Here is a 15,594-nt window from a genome sequence, read left to right as displayed (position 1 = left end):
GTCATCACTATTTTGATAAGACCTTTTGAGAGATATTGGTTTCAGTTTGCTGAAGGTTTTACAAAAATGATTATCAAACATTCCCTTTCAAAGCAAATATAATAATGTTCGTGTTCTAAATGACAGATCATCGTAGCTGGTGTGAACAGAAGACAAATAAATGTTTGATTAAATTGATATTCTAAAAGCATTTTAATGAAAAGTGGGGAAATAGCTGTGATTAATGTTGATGCACAAAGACACTGACAGCTGCCTAACCTTCCCATAACAGACATTCTCAATTGTCAGTAGAATAATTACAAACATCTATTCAGTATATATGGCAGTTTGATCTCACTTATACATATCTCACTTATGTATACGGGGCGGTCGAGTGGCTAAAGCGGTCGCTCGCCACGCCGAAAGCCCGGGTTCGATTCCTGACAAGGGTACAATGTATGAATCCCATTTCCGGTGTCCCCCGCCGTGATATTGCTGGAATATTGCTAAAAGGGGCTCACCCAATCAGTCACTGGGTATACAGAATGATAAAATTGGTGAATAAAATATCCCATTAAATTAAAAATGTCTTCGAGTCATCCCTTTAATTCATGGTTGGTAGAATGACATAAAAACATGCTTTTATGAATGACAAGTCAAAGGAACTGACATCAATTATGAAAAGTATAAATTGAATTATTTTCTCCTGAGTTCTTGATTTGTTTTGGGATCAGTAAATCAAGTAAATAGATTAAAAAAGAAAGCATTTTCTATAAAGACAATAATAGTATCAAGATACTTCTAGCTCTTATGGTTTAGTTAGAGACAGTGGATGCTGAGTGATTAATGCCACTCTGTAAATGGACTGATGATATACCTTCTGGATAGTATCATTTATCAAAAACACATCAGTAATGACTACGATGTTTCAGCTAATTTCAGATTCTGTGTGCCATAAAAATGTTAAAACATCGCCGAAAGCCTGTTCTGATCTGCGGAAAAGGATCTTAACGTTCTAATGATCCGTCTGAAGAAGTTGAAAGCTGTCCAATCATGTACTGGTTTTGCACGATCAGTAAGTACCGACATCCCGGCATGTTACTTCAGAGAGCTCTTAAACATACATATACACGAACGCAGATGTCAGAACTGAGTACTTAAATTATTTCCTAATGACCAAAAAAGACATCCGTGTTGAAGTATTAGCGTTGGATGGGACAGAATGTCCTACATTAGCAATTGTTGATATATGTATTTGGGTTTATTGTGTTGGAATGAACGAATGGGGAAGAATTCATGAGACAACATGCCAACCGAGATTAACGAACAGGTACAGGCTGATGGTAGTCTTGGCCAACAACTGGTATCAAACACTATTTAAAAGCTATTCACAATCACCCGCGTATGGTAAATGTGGTATCGTACTGTCGACTTTGCTTTCAGCGGAGATTTCTTATGAATATGGAAAACGTTTTGTCGCTTTTATTTAGGTATAAAAAACGCTTTTTTGTTATATTGCTGGTAGCATCTCTACGACAGCCATATCTAATTTCAGTCGAAACATAAAACGTGAGTTTATACGTTGTCTCACTTTTGAAAGAGCAAACCAACTATCTCGATGGACTAATCATCTTCTAATGGGGAGGTTTCATTGGTCACTGTTGAGACCAGAAACACTTGAAGGAAAACTTGACATTTGATGGCCGTAATAACGGTCCATCCATAAAGCCAAGCTAATGAAATGACATCCCCAAACAATGGAGACCAGTGTGTTAATGCGATGGTTGACCTTCTTACATTCCCATAACAAGTAGTAATCAGATTTCCGACCCCCCACCCACTGCTGCCCTGAGTCGGAGTGTAGAAAGTCTTATTCCGACCCTACTACCACCATGTTTGTTTGTTAGATATGTCTCTTTTGTAATATTTCAGCTTTACGACGGCGTTCTGTAAATAATCGCTTCTGGACCAGACAATTCAGTGATTGACATTATGAGCATCGATCTACGCAATTCGGATACAATGATATGCATCAACCAAGTCAGCGAGCTTGACAATCCAATCCCGATCTTTTGATAAGCATGGGTTGCTGAAGACCTGTTCTGACCCGGATCTTCACGGGTTGTCAGATATGTACTGCAAGATGACTTGACCTTCACTTGCAGAGACAACGCCATACAGAAGAAGATCCTACCCGTCCCAACCACTGGCGCTCAGAGATCAGAATGGCAGTACATGATCCAACAACACGATAAACAGACGCGATGAGACCAAGCATGTACCGGCGGTCCAAGATCTTACCTGTATCCACCCGGATACAAACTACAATATCTGACCCACCCGGATACAAACTACAATATCTGACCCACCCGGATACAAACTACAATATCTGACCCACCCGGATACAAACTACAATATCTGACCCACCCGTATACAAATTACAATATCTGACCCACCCGGATACAAATTACAATATCTGACTCACCCGGATCTACAGGCGGCCTGGGACTAGAAAAGTAGTTCAATATTTTACCTCTCCACTAGAGCCCCCCAAAAAGAGATTTACATTTCAGATTCTTTAACAAAATTGATACATCATTAGAAGTCAATAATTTATGAACTTGAAAATATATATTTTATGAAACATCCCATTTGGCATATACTTTTTTTCTAAAAGATACATATGAAATGGAGTTTATCTTCATTGCTATCAATATTATACATCATACGAATTCGGTTAATTATTAAATTCTTTACTTCTAAATCCTGAAAACAACGCAGCGACAGCTCTTGCAAATAAAAAAAAGAATATATTTTCCTACTACCCTAAAATTGATACTTGTAACAAAAATATTCAACATTCAGGAATGACTAATATGCAAGTGGTGTGGAATCGTTCATATTACTAAATATATTTAGCTTTCCCTCAGTCTCCTAATCGCTGCGCAGTCGTCTAAGGCACCACAATTCGCTGTGTGAGTTGCTTCCCTTGGGCACGCCAGAAACCTATGATTGTGGGTTCGGGTTTCGCCCCGATTATGTTTCTAGGTTTGTCAGCACCATACCCATGCTCGTGGGTTTCACCGAAGTGGTAAACGTCTACGACCTGCATCACTTCGGGCTTTCCTCACGCATGAAGCTGACACGCCGCGATATGACTGGAATATTGTTAAAAGCGGCGTTAAACCCAACTCACTCACCACTGTACGCATGCGCGGAATTGTAACGAACGAACGCTTTACCTTCTAGGCCACCCTACCGCTGCTGTTCTATATGAACATAAACGAAGGTCATACCAGAGATCCAACTTCAAACTAGATGTGTTTTATAAATCTAATATTAGGTGTTTTCATGTACACCAGAACGTATATAATAAATCTTTTATAGGCCCGCTTGAGTGATAGAATGTTACATTAATACGCAGTCCCAATCTGTTCAGAAAGTATTATCCTTTCGACTGCTTAGCAAGAAAGCACGTATACAAATAACATATCAACATTGCGGATCAAGCATTTGCTACTTATAATGTGTATAAAAAAAAAAAAAAATTGACTATAAACTAAAGAATATAACATTTAATAAACAAACATTCATATTTCCCATGTTATCATACATTGTATTATACTTTACTGCTATTTTTTAAGATCACAAGACCGATACCAGTTACAAAGAAACGCGGTAAAATAATTTATGAAAAATATTTTAAATTATGTTAATTAAATTATGCTTTTATTACTTCTGATTAGTCATATTGCGTATGATTAGTTTAACATGCTATAAGATTTTCCTGGAGAAATGAGAAAATAACATATTGTAATTTGAGAATCGACCCTAAAGTTAAAATAAACAAAAGCTTATCCTTACCTTTATCGCACGAGAAAAGTTGAACTGTGTTGGATAACTTCTTAGATATAGTTCATATATCGTGACCAGAAATGTGATTTATCCCAAAGCACTCCCTGCACCAGCCGAACTACCCAACAAACTGTCTTCTTCTCTGTGACTCTGCCCCCATGTGACACAAGCAACAACAACAACAACGCTGTTCCCGGGGTATTTGAAACAACCACCGCCTACTCCTGCGCTGCCCAACACAAGACATTCACACTCGGTGTGTGTTTATACCGACAGCGTGGAGGGAGGCAGCGTGGAGGGATGGGTTGTGACTATGAAGGCGGAGTGCCGGCCTCGTAAAGTATTGATTCCAGCGTCAAGGTATGGCTGATTGCAGTCACCCAGCAACTTCCTGGAGTGTGACTCGCGTTGCCTACACGCCAAACGACGTGACGATGTTCACGTTGCGCTTCAAACTCACCCCTGCTTTTTACCACCCTGCTTTAACGTAAAGCTCTTTCTGATTAATGGCTTTTGAATTCCTTTGTCCTTACCACAGCACAGTCCAACTGGTGTCTTAGTATATATTTATTTATTCATCATCATCATCATCATCATCATCATCATCATCTCACTACTACTACTACTACTATTATTATTATCATTATTATTATTATTATTATTATTATTATTATTATTATTATTCTTAAAGATCGGCTTATCTGCTTCAGACACTTGACACTGCTTTAGAGTTATACAAACATGCAATCTTTTTTCAAGGCTTGACCATTAGAAAACTACGTCAAAGCATTTCTGATGGACCAGTACGGTAAACATAGACAATAAAGGGTTTTAGTTAACAAGTTCCAGGACAAAGATTTTCTCCACGTTTTCATATCAAGTGAAGTTGCTCTCCGCCCTTGCCTGACCCTTTCCTAATGGCTTCCAACAAGCACTCATGTCAGAGTGCGACATGTGGCATATGCACACTACCTTACACTTCAGTCTCTCAAACGATTACTTCTCATCCACAAAGATCAGCACATCAAACCTGATTTATTCAGCATTTATCAAACAAACTAACAGCGCCGTTCATTGTTTTCTACGAGACTTGAATGAACTTGAAGGGTTTTAAAGCGCTTTATACATAACACACAATTACTTTTAAAGATCAGCTTCTGCTTATCTCATTATAAGTATTGCAAGCCGAAAACATCTGACAGACTTATTCAATAGGGAAATTTTAGCTTATATCATTGTACAAATATCCTGCAACATATTTATGATCCCAGCCTTATTTTGTTCAATATATAAAATGTAGTGGTCGCTTTTTTTGTTAGGGAGAAGGCGGTAATAAGTTCTGCACTTGTGCCCAATCCCTTTGTCTTTTTGGACAATAAATTATGTTTAATAATAATCTTGGTCATATGTGACAACCCTGAAAGTGGAGACTAACGGGATCGGGTGGTCAGACTCGCTGACTTGGTTGATGCATGTCATCGTATCCCAATTGCTAAGATCGATGCTCATGATATCAATCTCTGGATTGTCTGATCCAGACTCGCATTTTCTTACCGCCTGTCGTCATATAGCTGGAATATTGCTGAGTGCGGTGTTTTAAACAACAAACAAACATGGTTTTACAGTCCATAGTTAGAAACGTTACAGCTTCTAATCCTAGTCAAATATAAATGTTTGTGTTCGAGTGTGTGCCTGTAACTGATAATGGTTTCCCGATTTCTTCAAATGATGTCTGTTATCCATGGTATCTCCTTAAGACCAACATAATCTCACGTTTAGATATGGCAGATTTGACTTCATAGTATCAACAGTAGAGGATTACCTACAAAAGGGCGTTGAAGTCCGCAATGTGCTCACAGGAGCTTTAAGTGTGGGATTCGCTGATACAGCATGTGTTATCTGTATGTATTTTAGTCTTACATTCCAATTATCAGTCTGGTGTGCGCAATACCGACTTACAGCAGAGGAGAGTGGCCTCAGTTTCCCAGACTGCTTGATCGGATTGAAATATTAAGATCAGATAATTGAAGCTTGCAAAATGTGCTAAGACAACGCTTTGGGATGTAGTACGTTCCTTGGGACCAACGTGCGTGATGTTTGCGCGTTCACGTTGCTCCATGACGATTATGACCCTACATGGACATTGTAGGAATGCTTCATCCAGTACCATATTTGACTGTCAGCGGCTATCTGTTCACAACATCCAACACCAGGTGCTTTGCTATATTGAACCCAAGACAGGGAGCACACACTGGTGTATCATCTGTTATCTGTGTGACTTATAATATTCCCTCAGTGTACAGCCGTACATGTAGCGTACACCCTTAGTGTCCAATCGCATTGTACGCCTTTACCAGATACACGTGAACATCCGGGTTAGAACAGGCCTTCAGCAACCCATGCTTGTCGGAAGAAGCGACTATGCTTATCGTAAGAGACGACTAACGAGATCGGGTGGTCAGACTCGATGACTTGGTTGATGTGTGTCATCGTATCCCAATTGCCTAGATCGATGCTCATGATATCAATCTCTGGATTGTCTGGTTCAGACTCGCTTTTTTTACCTCGGGTGTCAATCACTGTATTGTTTGGTCCAGGCTCGATTATTTACAGACCGCCGTCATTTAGCTGGAATAATGCTGAGTACGGCGTTAAACAACAAAGAAACAAAACATTTATTGTTAAATTATCATATACTTTTATTGTACAGATACAGTACACCCTTATTTGTATATTTATTGTACTGATGCCATGTATTGTATGTGATGACATGGTACATATCTCCTGAACGTACAGTGTTGTACAAGGGACAGAACATTTACCACATGAAATACGGTATCCTTCAGAGCTCGAAGCAGATATCAGTGATCACATTCTCATGCAAAAACACAAATTACTCTTACAAACTCGTGATTTCACGTCTACAAGACAGAATGCTCACCCTCAAGCTCATACTCCCAGCCCTACATTTTTTAAACAATATATGTCACTGAGCATTATCATGATGCTAAAAAAAATAGATCAACCAGATTGCGTAACGTTGAAATACGATGACCATACCGCTTTTGTAACTGCCTTAAGTCTGCTTCAGCAAATTTGTAAAGCAGACAACGATTTAGATGATGTTCGTGATTGGATCAACTGAGGAAGATAAATATCGCTGGTTTTAAAGATACAGATACCATCTAGTATTGGGTTACAGTGTACATTTGGTATATGATAGAGATGTGCAGGCTTGTTCAGAAGCTGCACAGGATGTTTGTTTGTTTGTTTGTTTGTTGTTTAACGCCGCACTCAGCAATATTCCAGCTATATGACACCGGTCTGTAAATAATCGAGTCTGGACAAGACAATCCAGTGATTGACATCATGAGCATCGACCCAAGTATTTGAGATACGATGACATGTATCAACCTAGTCAGCGAGCCAGACAACCCGATCCCGTTATTCGCTTCTTACGACAAGCATAGTCGCCTTTTACGGCAAGCATGGGTTGCTGAAGACCTATTCTACCCCGGATCTTCACGGGTCGCACAGGATGTAGTGGTGAATGATTAGTTAATGAATTTCATATACATGCTTCCTGTGTGAGAGTGATTGGGATTGTCAAGCAGTTGTTTTTAAACCTTACCCACCGGCCGACCCCAAGAGGGATGATGATGATGATGATGATGATGAGTGTATACACGCTAGGATGGTCTCAAAGTGGACATGACTTGGCATATAGCCTACATTCGTATATTGAATGCAATGGCGTATTGCGTAGATGATATCTTGCATCTTAAGTGACGATACAAAGACAGAGCAACTTTTTATGTGAAATCGGATACAGTGTAAACTTTACTCCGGCATACGTTATCAACTAGATATCAGAATCGGAGGTAAACATGGAGACAGTGGGATGAGGGGAGGTGTCCCAGGGGATTGGTGGAGGTGTGTGTCCGGAGGTGTCTGTGGGGATTGGTGAAGGTTGGGTGGTGTGTGGGGGGGATGGGGGAGGGGGGGGGGCGGTCGTCGGGGAAGGGTTGGGGATAGGGACGGAAGAGGTACTTGAAAGGTGATATCTACAAACTGCGGGCCTAATTTGAACATGAATCTTATCATTCTGTGTCAATATAAATATTTCAATACAAAAGTATAATTGGCTTTGATAGATTTACAGACAGGGTGAACCGGATAGGATATGGACAGAGATTGATTGACTTATACAACGGACAGAGAGGCTCCTGGGTGTATAGAGACAGACATTTTAACATTTCTATCACTCTGTCAAATTCCCTTCAAGTAAGAGAAATTCAGTTCCTAATTTTTTCAGATCTTTCAGTCATATTCATACTTGTAAATATACAACAAGTGTAAAATACAACAAGTGTAAAATACAACATCAATTTGTTTGCCATTAATGAAACATATGTTTCAGGGAGGCTACTCGTAACAGTTAAAACGGTGCCTGGTTTAACTATTTACTGTAGAATCATTTTGATGATTGTGAACCTTGTTTGTAAATATAGAACTGCAAAACAACCATTTGTAATATGCCACAGACAATAACAGCGACAAAACCGTTTCCATATTCATTAGAAATCTCGATTGTACGATTCCCACTATATCATGATCATGTTTATGAATCACAATCAAATAGTGATGATACCAGTTGTTCACGTCGCAAATACACGCAAAGGCAAGTCAATTGTTCACCAGAAAATAACAAGGCAACGTATGGTACAAGGAAAAAAATTGTACAAATGCTAAGTCAAATGTTACCGTCAGATTCTAAGTTGACAATATAGCCAAGCAATCATTCTCATTCAATCCCACCTTGATACTCCCAATCCCTATCAAAAGTTGACAAGTGTATGTGTATATTTCCCATCAACGACTAGAGTACCGATGACGTTTAACACATTGGCCAATAAGTGGTAATGACACAGTGTCTGTTTAATGAGGTGTGCTTCCTATATTGATCGTCAGTAAAAAGCTTTCAGCAATGTTTTACACCTATTTAGTTTTATTGGATAATCATCCTGAATAATGTATCGCATGATGCCAAACTCCCATCACCTTCTTCATCTGTAACCTCGTATCAAACATAGGATGGTGTTTCATACCTGTCTCGTTGTATTGTCTGCTTATGTATTGCACCATTTCAGTTCGAGCTAAATAGTTCAACACTGCCAGTTTTAATTTGGAGCTTGCAATCCAATATATATATAACGTCAATGCCAGAGAATAATCAGTCTCGATTATCCGTCAAAATAGATTCCACCGAGCGTAAAAGACAAAATAGTGGTGAACGTTACATGAATAATAGATCACTGAAAATCAGTGATGACACCAGGTGTTACGAAAAGGGTAAGCATGCTCTGCCCTATAGCAAAAATGTTTGTAGTAACAGTATCAGTTTTATTGTACATGGTACTTTCTAAACATAAAACGAGATGTATTCAGTCTTATCTACCGAAATAGATTCCATTGGTCGTAAATAATACGAATGGAATACCGTTAAAAGCGGCGTTAAACCCAACTCACTCACTCACTTGTAATAAGTGATGACATGGGTTCTTCATAAATTCGTGGGGTAAAAACGTTTCAAAGATAACATATTTATACAACATTGTGTTCTTGGTGCTATCTCACAACGAATTCACTGATCACGTCAAATTTGCTTTTCTTTAGCCATTAATGGCATCATGTTGCAGGTATATAGTTAATACTGTCTGGTCATTACTATAAATTGAAGCATTTTGCGAACAAACGCGAAAAGTTACTTAAAACACGACACTTGACAGGTGTTCCATCATGTTTTAGAAGTAATACAAGACGACAAGAAGCCTGACTTATGAGCAGGCTGAATGTACATGATGTGTGGTACAACATACGATATAGTGCCTCGGTAGCCGCTAGCCAACTCCATGAAACCCAAATATTAAAGTGAAGCTGTAATGACTGGATATCAAATTTCACGTCGTATGTGAAATGTCAAAAGTTGTAATACATCTCTTGAAGTTTGAAAATAATCTGTACTAACTCACACGAAAAGACATTCAGACATTCAATCAGTTGTGATGCAAGTGCGACAGCAAACCTATGGAAACATGATTTTCTTATCATTGTGCTGACATTGTGAAATGTTCAGTAACAATGATGTAAGTTAACAAAAAGTCTCCTTTCAAATTCCTTTTTTCTGTTTTGGAAGTGGTATCTCAGCTTTTCACGGAACATCGAAATGTGAACTCGTACATTGCCAGCAGAGTATGATTACACACCAGGCCAGCCATTGAAAAGATCAGATTCGGTGTTTCATGATCACTAGAGCAATACAAACCCAAGGAGCAACCAAACAGCAGGTGTTGCCGTCCCATACTCAATTACAATCCTTTTTTTCACAGGCACGGGTAGGAGAACAAGAATTAAAAACGTCAGATTACACACAACTCCACACAAATCCCCTCCCCGCATAGACCTACATCTGGGTATGTGTATAGACCTACATCTGGGTATGTGTATAGACCTACATCTGGGTATGTGTATAGACCTACATCTGGGTATGTGTATAGACCTACATCTGGGGTCTGACATGAAATGGTCGGTTCCATAAACCATCAACCATGGAAGGCATTTTACATTAAATCAACATTATTCGTTAATTTCTTACTCACTTGAACAACTTACCTGTATATCGACAGTGCTTGTAGTGATGTCCAGTGGGATAGCCAGGTGTCTTATATACAGTTGTGCGTCTGGGTGTGTCAGGGTGTCGGCCGAGACTATCTCCAGGCAGGATTACTGAAAGTCAGGGCGGACGATTTTATCAGCTGATGTTTCTAGGATCTACCTACACATATCTCACACCAGGACTTGTATCTGTCTGCAACTAGGTTCCGAAGACATGAACTCAGAAAATATACGTAATCAATGTCTTTATGGATATATGAAACTTGAAAAAATAATTTTCTGTTCTGCAATGACATTTCTATTCATCAAAAGCAAATTTATGTTTGTTGAACGTCTTTACTTAATTGTTACTAAATATAAAAATATGTGTCAAATTTCAGAGAAGATTTCAAAGCGTCTAAAAACATCTGGGATGAATGAGCATAGATAACAATATAATGACTAATCCAATGACATAGGATTAATGTACAAAGGTAACAATATAATGACTAATCTAATGACATAGGATTAATGTGCAAAGGTAACAATTTCATGATGAAGCCGATGGGATAGGATTAATATGCAAAGGTAACAATATAATGACGAGGCCGATGGGATAGGATTAATGTACATAGGTAACAATATAATGACGAGGCCGATGGGATAGGATTAATGTGTAAAGGTAACAATATAATGACGAAGCCGGTGGGATAGGATTAATGTGCAAAGGGAACAATATAATGACGAGGCCGATGGGATAGGATTAATGTACAAAGGTAACAATATAATGACGAAGCCGGTGGGATAGGATTAATGTGCAAAGGGAACAATATAATGACGAGGCCGATGGGATAGGATTAATAGGCAAAGGTAACAATATAATGACGAGGCCGATGGGATAGGATTAATGTACAAAGGTAACAATATAATGACGAAGCCGGTGGGATAGGATTAATGTGCAAAGGGAACAATATAATGACGAGGCCGATGGGATAGGATTAATAGGCAAAGGTAACAATATAATGACGAGGCCGATGGGATAGGATTAATGTACAAAGGTAACAATATAATGACGAGGCCGATGGGATAGGATTAATAGGCAAAGGTAACAATATAATGACGAGGTCGATGGGATAGGATTAATGTACAAGGGTAACAATATAATGACGAGGCCGATGGGATAGGATTAATGTACAAAGCTGTACAACTCGTCAACAGTCATGACAACATCTACACTGCCGTCTACAGAAAACTCATTCACACAGACCAGAACATTCACTACATGTCAAACCACCATCCTCAGATCAAACAAGCCATAACTGCCACCCTCACCCGACAAGCCAGGGCCATCCGGACACTCTCACCCTTACCGACAAGCCAGGGTCATCCGGACACTCTCACCCTGACCGACAAGCCAGGGCCATCCGGACACTCTCACCCTGACCGACAAGCCAGGGCCATCCGGACACTCTCACCCTGACCGACAAGACAGGGCCATCCGGACACTCTCACCCTGACCGACAAGCCAGGGCCATCCGGACACTCTCACCCTGACCGACAAGCCAGTGCCATCCGGACACTCTCACCCTGACCGACAAGCCAGGGCCCTCCGGACACTCTCACCCTGACCGACAAGCCAGGGCCATCCGGACACTCTCACCCTGACCGACAAGCCAGGGCCACCCGGACACTCTCACCCTGACCGACAAGACAGGGCCATCCGGACACTCTCACCCTGACCGACAAGCCAGGGCCATAAGGACACTCTCACCCTGACCGACAAGCCAGGGCCACCCGCACACTCTCACCCTGACCGACAAGCCAGGGCCATCCGGACACTCTCACCCTGACCGACAAGCCAGGGCCACCCGGACACTCTCACCCTGACCGACAAGCCAGGGCCATCCGGACAGTCTCACCCTGACCGACAAGCCAGGGCTATCCGCAATCCGGACAGAAATTCAGCATTTTAAACACACTTTCATAGCCCTCAAATGATATCCCAAGCATCTAGTAGGGAAAACCCAGGAAACCCAGCAAAAAGATCCCGTTTCCAAGTCCAACCCAGCCCCATCACCCATCCTCGTCAGCATCCCATACCAAGCCCCCACCAGTCACCATATCAGCAGACTGCTAACCGAAACAGCCCACATAGACGTGACCTTCTGTTCCGACATGACGCTGAAAAACATGTTACACACCAACGGTAAAGGTCCTACCCAGTCAACCCCAAACCCCAGGGGATGTGTGTATGAGATATCATGCAACTTTGGACACAAATACATTAGAGAGACTTCACGCCCCGTGAACACAAGACCTCTGTTGAAAAATCTGACATAGAACCTGACCTTTCGGAACACCTCATACAAAATTCTGACCACCATATTTCCTTGCCACAAACCAAGATTCTCCATACCAACATCAGTCATTGGAAAAAGAGGAAACTTTAAGATAGCATGGAAATCCGGAGAAAGAAGATGACTGCATGAGACCAAGATATCTACCTACCAAGTGTGTACTCCACTGTGCTATAATCACATCATCAACCACAATGGACAACTGGATCGCGTTATTGCTTGTGTCGCAATAGCCAGATCCTAGTCATCACTTCACCTTCAGTGTACTTGATTAATCCTCTCCTACTAATCCCAATGGCTTCTTAGGGCGGTCGGGGAGCCTAGTGGTTAAAGCGTTCGCTCGTCAAGGCGAAGACCCGGGTTCCATTCGCGACATGGGTACAATGTATGAAGCCCATTTCTGATGTCCCGGACGTGATATTGCTAGAATATTGCTAAAAGCGGCGTAAACCCATACTCACTCACCCACTCACTCAATGGCTTCGTCATTATATTGCTATCTTTGTACATTAATCCTATGTTATATGCTTTGCCATTATATTGTTATCATATATTAACTTTATGCACTTACTAAGCATACACCTGATGATGGAGCACGAAGTAGCTCTGAAATATCGTGACAAAGAATAAAAGAAGATGCTATCCATAAAGTGTGTCATGTAGTCATGTACTCCCAACTTCTAAATGCCTATCAAAGACCTCTTGATTCACACTTACTTACTTACTTACTTACTTACTTACTTACTTACTTACTTACTTACTTACTTACTTACTTACTTACTTACTTACTTACTTACTTACTTACTTACTTACTTACTTACTTACTTACTTACTTACTTACCTACTTTGGAGATTTAACGTGCGCTTTCCGACTGATGCGTATTTCGCACACGGGCCCGGTCAGGCCATTTAATGTGTTTCCGAAAGAGGCGAAAGTGGTGTGTGCAACCCAAGAGGGGGCTTTAGGGGATGCTTATATAGAATTGGGGAATTTTGAGATTTGGAATAGATGCCGATGGGGTTGGAGGGGAGAACTAAGGGAGCTGGGTATGGTGGATGTTTGTTTGTTTGTTTATGTGATTTTGATTTGGTAGATTATAGTGTTTTTAGATGCGTTTTATTAGTTCCGTTTTGATTAAGAATTCACAGTTTAGACATCCTCCCTTACATACATCACATAAGCTGCGTGTATAGTTAGAAACCACGTGTTAAACACTCTAAGATAACCATATAATACCTTGATCAAACGACTAGATATATACCGCTTCATGTGCGCTCAGTAAACAGCGAAGATTTGAAGGAACGAACACCTACTGACTTACATTACTGTTTGTAACTGATATACGTAAGCTAAGAATAGAATAGCACATTTGCAATAACCTGTGAGGCAAGTTAACTTGAAAATAATCGTAAAACTAGTAGGCTATATTACAAATAAATTCGACCGGCTAAAAAGAGTCAGATATTCATGTTTCACATTGCAAATGACAGCACCACGCCAAGTGTCATCCGATATGCTTTATGTCAATTACAGTTTGATTGTAAGAGAGAGTGGGTGAGAGTTAGATTTTACGCCGCTTTTAGCAATATTTCAGCAATATCACGGCGGGGGACACCAGAAATGGGCTTCACTCATTGTACCCATGCGAGAATCGAACCCGGGTCTTCGGCGTGACGAGCGAACGCTTAAACCACTAGACTACTCCACCGAACCTGAGTGTAAGGGACCAAGGGCAAGAGTAAAGCTACCGCGGACATGAATCAATTGATGAGCCGAGTCAGCTGGTTTGGCGTTCAGATTTGCGAAGTAGCCATGAGTCAAATGACCACCTGCATTAAATGGCCAGGTAAGTCCAATGGACAGGTAAGCTATGTGGCCTGATGTGTCCAGTGGTCAGATAATTCAGGTGGTCATTTGAGTCAAATGATCAGATGAGCTATGTGGCCAGATGAATAGAGTGATCAGGCATGCCATTTGGTCAGGTGAGTCAAATGGTCAGATGAGCTATGTGGCCAGATGAATCGAGTGATCAGGTAAGCCTTTTGGTCAGGTGAGTCAAATGGTCAGTTACTTCCAGACAAATGTCAGCTGTGTCGAGTCAGACTTATCATATCACACCGGGTTGTACGTCTGGAATCAAGGATTCTGCCCATTCCCTTCCGCTAGAGTTATATCCAAATAATCTCCAAACTTTCAAATTAAATGCGAATGTAGCGAACATTCACATACCAGTGATCAATAACCTTATTTTCACCTCCCCTAAACTTAAAGATGAAAATAATTATCTACCCTGCGTATCAATTAAAACAGATTTCACCTAAGGAGATAATTTGATTGAATCAAAACTATGGAAATCAAAATTACGGAATTTGACGGCATGTCAACAGTATGCATTCTTCACTAACCTGGTTAAACTTGGGAGTTCTTTCTATTGGATCTCCAGCAATGTAAAACTCTTCCCCTGCATATATATAGAGAGATGATGGCTTTACACAATCACAGTATTAATAAAGAAGATTCACTCATTCACTTCCCCCAGAAGGAAATAGTTAGGAATTATTTTAGGCATGTAGGGCATCGGGAATGCGGAAATGTGGTGACGAGGCGAGGGTGAATGGGAACACAAGGAGAGAGGTGGTGGTAGGTGTAGGGGTGGGGGCTGAAGGAGAGAGCTAGAAATTCAGCTCAAATTACATTTGTTCTGTATAGGAATGCAACATGTCAGATTGAGGAGATACCACACACAGT

The 15,594-nt window shown here is 40.6% G+C and overlaps 1 protein-coding gene across 2 annotated transcripts in view; it reads right to left on the bottom strand.

Annotated features, from left to right (window-relative positions):
• The window catches only part of LOC139443155 (thyrostimulin alpha-2 subunit-like), a 36,419-nt gene extending 21,088 nt beyond the window's left edge, over window positions 1-15,331 (bottom strand). The window contains exons 1-2 of one of the 2 annotated variants that reach the window (XM_071224114.1): window positions 15,252-15,331; window positions 10,507-10,620 (exon numbers count right to left, since the gene is read on the bottom strand). The gene's annotated coding sequence lies outside the window, so the exon portion shown is untranslated. Of the gene's footprint in view, window positions 1-3,843; window positions 4,039-10,506; window positions 10,621-15,251 lie in introns of those variants that run through there. The other variant, XM_071224113.1, reaches the window with a different exon arrangement.
• Between the last annotated feature and the right edge of the window lie 263 nt (window positions 15,332-15,594).

Source organism: Haliotis cracherodii, unplaced genomic scaffold (assembly GCF_022045235.1).
Source record: "Haliotis cracherodii isolate W230 unplaced genomic scaffold, xgHalCrac1.p SCAF_5, whole genome shotgun sequence".
Taxonomy (NCBI): Eukaryota; Metazoa; Mollusca; class Gastropoda; order Lepetellida; family Haliotidae; genus Haliotis; species Haliotis cracherodii.
This window is presented reverse-complemented; position numbering and strand designations above follow the sequence as displayed.